Source organism: Montipora foliosa, chromosome 11 (genome assembly GCF_036669935.1).
Source record: "Montipora foliosa isolate CH-2021 chromosome 11, ASM3666993v2, whole genome shotgun sequence".
Taxonomy (NCBI): Eukaryota; Metazoa; Cnidaria; class Anthozoa; order Scleractinia; family Acroporidae; genus Montipora; species Montipora foliosa.
Window position 1 is genome coordinate 22,201,926 of NC_090879.1, and position 6,381 is coordinate 22,208,306.

Sequence of the window (6,381 nt, forward strand, 5' to 3'; positions counted from 1 at the left end):
CATCAAAACCTCAAATTTGGTGATTTTCAACCATTGTAGTCATGCCGCCGTACATATAACCACAAAAAAGATACAGCGATTTTGAGAAAGGTTGTCGGAAAAAGTGCACGCGGACAATCCTGACAAAGGTATTGTGGGTGATTTAAAGTGCCACTGTTTTTCAAAGAAATTTAAAAAGAAATCGTACGGGAGGCCACTGATATATGTTTTGCGAGTGCTGAAGGAAAGGAACAAGTAGGTTCGACAGCTACAGTCGTGTAGAAAACAACTGTATTGATATCCCATATTACCTTGGGGATTGTCGAGTGCACTCTATTCTTGACAAACTTTCTAAAAAATAGCTGTATACTAAAATGTATAGGGCATGCCGGGGGGATCCAAGATTTTTCTTAGGAAGGGGTGCAGCACTAAAGAATGGCATAAGCTGATTGGTGACATTTTTTTTTTTTGCAGAAAATACCGTCGTAATAGAAAGTTGCAGGTCATCTCAGGTGGTGGGGGGGGGGGGGGTTGCACCCTTGCACCCTCCCCCTAGATCCACCCTGGACTGTGCAGGACAATTAGTTTCCTCTTTTAAAACAGTGTATCATTGTTTATGTGGTGGTTGTTGTTGCCGTCACTAATCATCGTTTCTTAAGCTCCCCCATTAGGGACTAGAAGTCCCACATCATAAATTTTCACCGTGCTGACCACAAACAGTACAGAATTAATTGCCTAATTTAAAGGTGCCCCAAGAATTGATTACTGAATCATTGATTGGAAAGATAAAGTCAAGTTAACTCAAATTTGGTTTTGGAAAAGCCAGGGAGAAAAAAAAAATCAAATTGTTTGGAGTGTTAGATCACCAATACTGCAACCCTGCTCTCAAATCCAAACTATACGCACCCAAAACCAAGAAATTGGTGCAAGGTAAAGTTTCTGCACTTACAGTACCAAACATCCCTTGTTTGTCATCTCCTTTAATAATTTGTTGATTTTATGTTACAGGGTGCCAATTTTGTGCCCCAGCGCTAGAAGACTATGCACTTACATTAAGTTCGTTTACTTTTTCTTGTTAAACTGTCAAAAGATAAAAAGGTTTTATAAAAGTTTCCAGTAATTGGACCAGTGGTGACCAAGATATTGGGCTTGACTTCCAAGTACGTAATAATTGTTTACTTCTTAAACACAGAAAAGATGCAACCGGCCCGTTGGTCAAGACACAACACTGGGATTGAATGGTTGCACAGGTAGCAGCATGCCCTAAAATTAATAATAAATGGCGGGCCCACCCAACACCTCTATTGAAAATTTCATCAAAGTATCTGACACAAAAATCCAAATACGATAATACTCCTCAGATACAGCGCAAGCTGATCATGAAAACGTGCTGAAAATATTAAAATCTGGAAGCTCCCATTAATCAAGGAATCGCATTCTACAACTTAATTATTTGGGCTTCTGAATCCCTATTGGTAAAAGTTCGCGAAAGGCGCGATCCGAAGCCAAAATGGCCATACTATTACTTTATACAAAAAAAATTATCAAGAAGAACAGACTAGTAGCAAATAGAACATGTGAGTGACTAGAACAGTCGATCGGAATATATGGTGTACTACGTGTTGTACGACATTTGATCAAGTTTACAATTCAGCTTGGTTTGACAGCGACTTCCTTGTTTTGGTAGGTCTAAGTATATTTTTTTCCTTGCATAATCCGATTTATTCTTGACATAAAAGCCATTATTGATAGGGACAAATGAGAAAACAAACTGGAAAACGTTTGCGTTTACAATAAGTTCAGCGAAACAGACATGCATGAAACCGAATGAAGTTGATTACGTTCGGTTTGTCTCGCCTGCTGAAGCTTTCAAGGATAGACGGGGATAAATGCCAGAGTGAGCTTGAATTAATCGCAGACAAAGAAGCGGATCACGATTCAGATGGACAGAAACACGAAGCAAAAACATGAAAAACATGACACGTACCATTGCTGTTTCTAAGCTTCATGGAAAGACACGATGTGCGGATTAACTTACCTTTCTCCAACCCGAGAAAGGGAAACCTACAATCCAAAAATTGTTCAACGAATAAGCGTTCCCAAAAACTCGCACAAAAAACGAAGAATGACCCCCTCTTTTGCACTGTAAGGCCAAGAGAGCGTAAAACCTGAGAAACCAGACCGCCGTTTGGGAACCCAAAAAAACTTTTTTTCAGATAGTTTCCCTCTTCCTTATTGTTGATCCTCCTGGCAGCGGCAAAAGATGGCGTCTTTCCACGCCCTCCTAGCCCATAATAGGAACGACGTCAAGAAAGATGGGGACCTAGTTTCAAATATGGCCGGCCTATTTTGTCGCGCTTGGCGAAAGTCCTCTCGAAGACAACAAAATATCCTTGTCTCACAGACAAGACGTGGTATTAGGAGACACTTTCCTCCCAAAAAAATAGAAAGTAATCTGGAAGTAAAAATTCACCACGACGTTGCCGGGCAAGGGAGCGAGCGATGGTGTGTTTGTGTATGCCAGGTGCTCTTGGGGTCAACACCAAAGTGACTTCGCGCCACAAAGACGGGGCTCAGTGATGGAATTTACAGTTGTTGCCTTCGCGAATCCTCGTGGATACGGAAAATCAATTCCTCCTAAACGTGATTTCCCAACCGGCTTTTTCTGAAGAGATGATGCTGGATGATGCGGCTGGATTAATGAATGCTCTTGGTAAGCTGGGGCATTCCTATCCGACCCAATCCACTCCCCGGAACTCGTGAAACCTGAAAGTTTGATATTTTGTTTGGGCACCAATGAAAAAATGTTTTCAATCTGTTTCTCATTAAGTTGGTTTCCCGTAGGGGGAAAAAAATCATTCCTGTGCAGAAATCTAAAAATCAAAGCAGCTATCCTTGAGGAGGAGGGGTTGGGGCACAAAATGACCACCAGAAGTTATAGGCTAAGTGACTAATTCCAAGGTACAATAGGCTGGATCCTGTTACAAGAACTTAGATTTTATCATGTTTTTATAACCCTGTATTAGAGAGAGATCTAGCTATTTAACATGCTTGTTTTACACATTGTGATTTTGGGACCAGTCAATGGAAATCCCAACCCACCACCTCCGGTCACTGGAAAAGTCTCTGCTGATGAGCCAGAAAGGCACAATCAGGCCGGCTGCTTATCTCGGGTTTCCGTAGCAGGAAGCAACTAGGAGTATTTATACTCCCCTGGATGGGATGATAGTCCATCACAGGGTTACCCACAGCATGTCCCCGGTACCAATTTATACACCTGGTTGGAGAGACGGCACAGTGAGAGTTAAAGTGTCTTGCCCAAGAACACAACACAATGTCCCCGGCACATGTGGACCCGAACACGGACCACTCGATCCGGAGTCAAGCGCTCTAACTATGAGGCCCACGGCGCCTCCCAGGAAGTCGTGTAGGGGAAATACGGAAATGAATATCACTTTTGAAAAGGAATTTGTCATGTGGGGGGGTGGTGAATTTAGACAAAAAATTGACATTGAACAACCACGGGCACAAGAGGGGCACAAGAGAAGCACAATTCAAAGAAGGTACGGATCTTTTGAAGAGCTAAATTCTGAGACCTGAAGACATACACTGCTGGCAAAGCAAAAACGTTCCATCTACTTGTGACGTACATATAGAAATGTGGCGTTCAAAACACGTTAGCACTGTGAAAAGACATCGTCAAGAAGGTGTTCGTATTAAAACGTATCCACTCAGGAGAAAGGAAAGACCAGTGGATAAATGAGGTTGTAAATCAGCATCTTTGGACCTTGAAGGGAATCTATGGTGTTATTTGTGGTGGACATAATTCAGTGAAATGCTTGCCTTTCAGTTTGAAAAGAAAAAGAACTGCCACAGTAGAGTAGAGTAGTTTCCACTATTAGTGCATTGTGTATCACAAAAGCAACCAAGTGGTGGGGGGAAAAAAAGTGACTTTCCATGAGCTTTGGTGACAAATTTCACTTATCCATCATTTAAAGTTTCCTTCTCATCATTATTTTGTCGCAGGCCTTTCTAAAATATTCCCTCCTGGGATGGAGTGATGGTGGGATAACATCTTTGATACTGACATCCAAATATCCTCATTGCATTGATAGTATGGTGGTGTGGGGAGGCTAATGCCACTGTTACAGAGCAGGGACATTAGAGCTTTATTGAGAAAATAAGAGAAACATCAAAATGGAACCCCAAAATGAGAGAACCATTAGAAGGTAAGATAGGATGGCTTGAAGAGTTTATCAATAGAATCTTGTTACAAAGGTAAATTCTGCTTCTAAATAGAGACACAAATTATACCATACATTGTGCATTATGAAGTCAGTTTTGCCCATGATACAATTACCTGTCTTCAATATCAAGTACTGGTTTGGAAGTTTGCAATCCACAATCACTGATTCTGACCATTGGGAAAAGTGTGGTGGTCCTGGAAGGGGGGCGGGGGGGGGAGGGGTGGGAGGGTACTAAAAAAAAATAATTAATGGGGAGACTCCACTTCCAGGGGTGGTGGTGGTGGATGTGATGTACACATCTAAAACGGTTTTGCACTGTACATTGAAGTAATTTTTAAATATTATTTATTATGTCACATGACATCACCATTATGGTGAAGAGTAAAACAATAATTGAATTAAAATGGATTAACATAATTAGAAAAATAAAATTAACAATAGGGAATAAAAAATATTTTCTAATTCTTGCACAGTTCCAAAATTCATTATGTTGGGATACTTGTAAAATTCATTATTTGGGATACTTTTGGGAATTCTGTTTGAAAATTCAAATTTGTCCTCAAGGAGTCTCAGCTTGGTAGGTTTAAATGGTTTTTGCTAAGTTGTCCAGAGCCTATATTTGCACTATGTGCCTAATTCAAATCAGTGATTTAAAAAGGAGAATTTTCCTGTCAGTCCTGTCAGAGAACAGAAGTGCTTTAAGTTAGGAAATCATTGTGAAAACTTGCTTGTGCATTTCGTGATTTTTGGACGGGAGTGATGTAATTGCACAAGCCGTAGGCAAGTGCAAATTTGAGAACTTTAAAAAACATCAACTTGTGTCAGATTTCACCGAAATGCAGGGAGCAAGTTCATAAAATATTGTTTTATTTATTATATTGCTCAACAAAATCATCCATTGCTTTGTTTCCATAGCAACTTCTGGTTTTGCAATCCTATAACCTCTTACTGTAACTGCATTCAACGTTGACCAATCAGAAACGCAGTTGTTTGTTTCGGACATGTATATAATTTCAGAAGGGTTGTTAGGATTAGTGGTTAGTAAATGAAGGTCTTCAATAATTTTTCAAATTCTCGATTTTTTACCCTTAACAGGGTCAGAGTTTGAGAAACTTGGTGGCACACACCTATCCTAAATTGTCGGGAGTATATCCCCCCTCCCCCCAAGACGTTGTGAGGTTGTTTCATCAAGCCTACTTGGCAAACATATTAATCCATTAGCTCTTAACATTTTTGTTTTATAATAGCATTGTATGGCAAGGAAGGTCTCCAAGAAATACAAAGTGGGTGGATAGCTGGTATCAGCAAATACTATACTGACAGGGGAGGAGACATTTGCACAAAAGCAGTCAAGAGTATCACTTTGCCCCACCGTGGTGGTCCCAGGTCAGAAGGACCCTCTGGTCCCACAGTTTCATCCTGAATACCTACATAATAACATACCAGGATCCAAGCTTCACATCATGCCACAAGGAAAACATAATCTCCATCTTCGCTTGCTGACGAGTTTAACTTGCTTGTAAAGAAATTTTTAAATGGCCAATTTTGATTTGAAAATATAGTGGAGGATGGCAGAATTAACCCATTGACTCCAAGGTTCAAAAGTCTGGCACTAGAGTAAAGTACTTACTAAGTATGCCCAGTTCAGGCCGGCTTGGGAGTCAAAGTGTAAAGGTTACTTCTATGACTGCTTCAAATACTTTGTCAAGGAAAGGATTTTGAAAACAAGAACCCACCAGAGCAGGTGAAATTTAAATTTCAGTTAATTTATTAGGCCATCAATCTGCATTGTGTGTTATTTGGTGAAGTGTTCAAACCGTATATGTAATCACCATCAGTCAAGCTTTCATAGAGCAGTTTTCATGACTGTCGAAAGTAATCAGGCGATTGCAATTGCTACGCTTAGTGAATGGTTTACAAATGTTTATCCACAATAAGAAGAAAAACCAAAACCAATCGTGACTTGCATGCATGATTTTTCCCGCACTTTGAGCGAGTTGCATGGAATTGCTACGAATTTGGATTGGTTCAATGCTCTGTTTGCACCTGCTGTGATTGGTCAAAGTAATTATTTGGTATTTGTTTTACGACACTCAATTGAAAACTGCTCTAACTGAGTACATGTCTTCTGCTAATTGGGAAAACCTATAAATCA

The 6,381-nt window shown here is 40.3% G+C and overlaps 1 pseudogene; it reads left to right on the top strand.

The window, feature by feature from the left end:
• The first annotated feature begins 2,242 nt into the window (after positions 1 to 2,242).
• LOC137976794 (valacyclovir hydrolase pseudogene) lies at positions 2,243 to 5,775 on the top strand (annotated as a pseudogene).
• Positions 5,776 to 6,381: the final 606 nt, after the last annotated feature.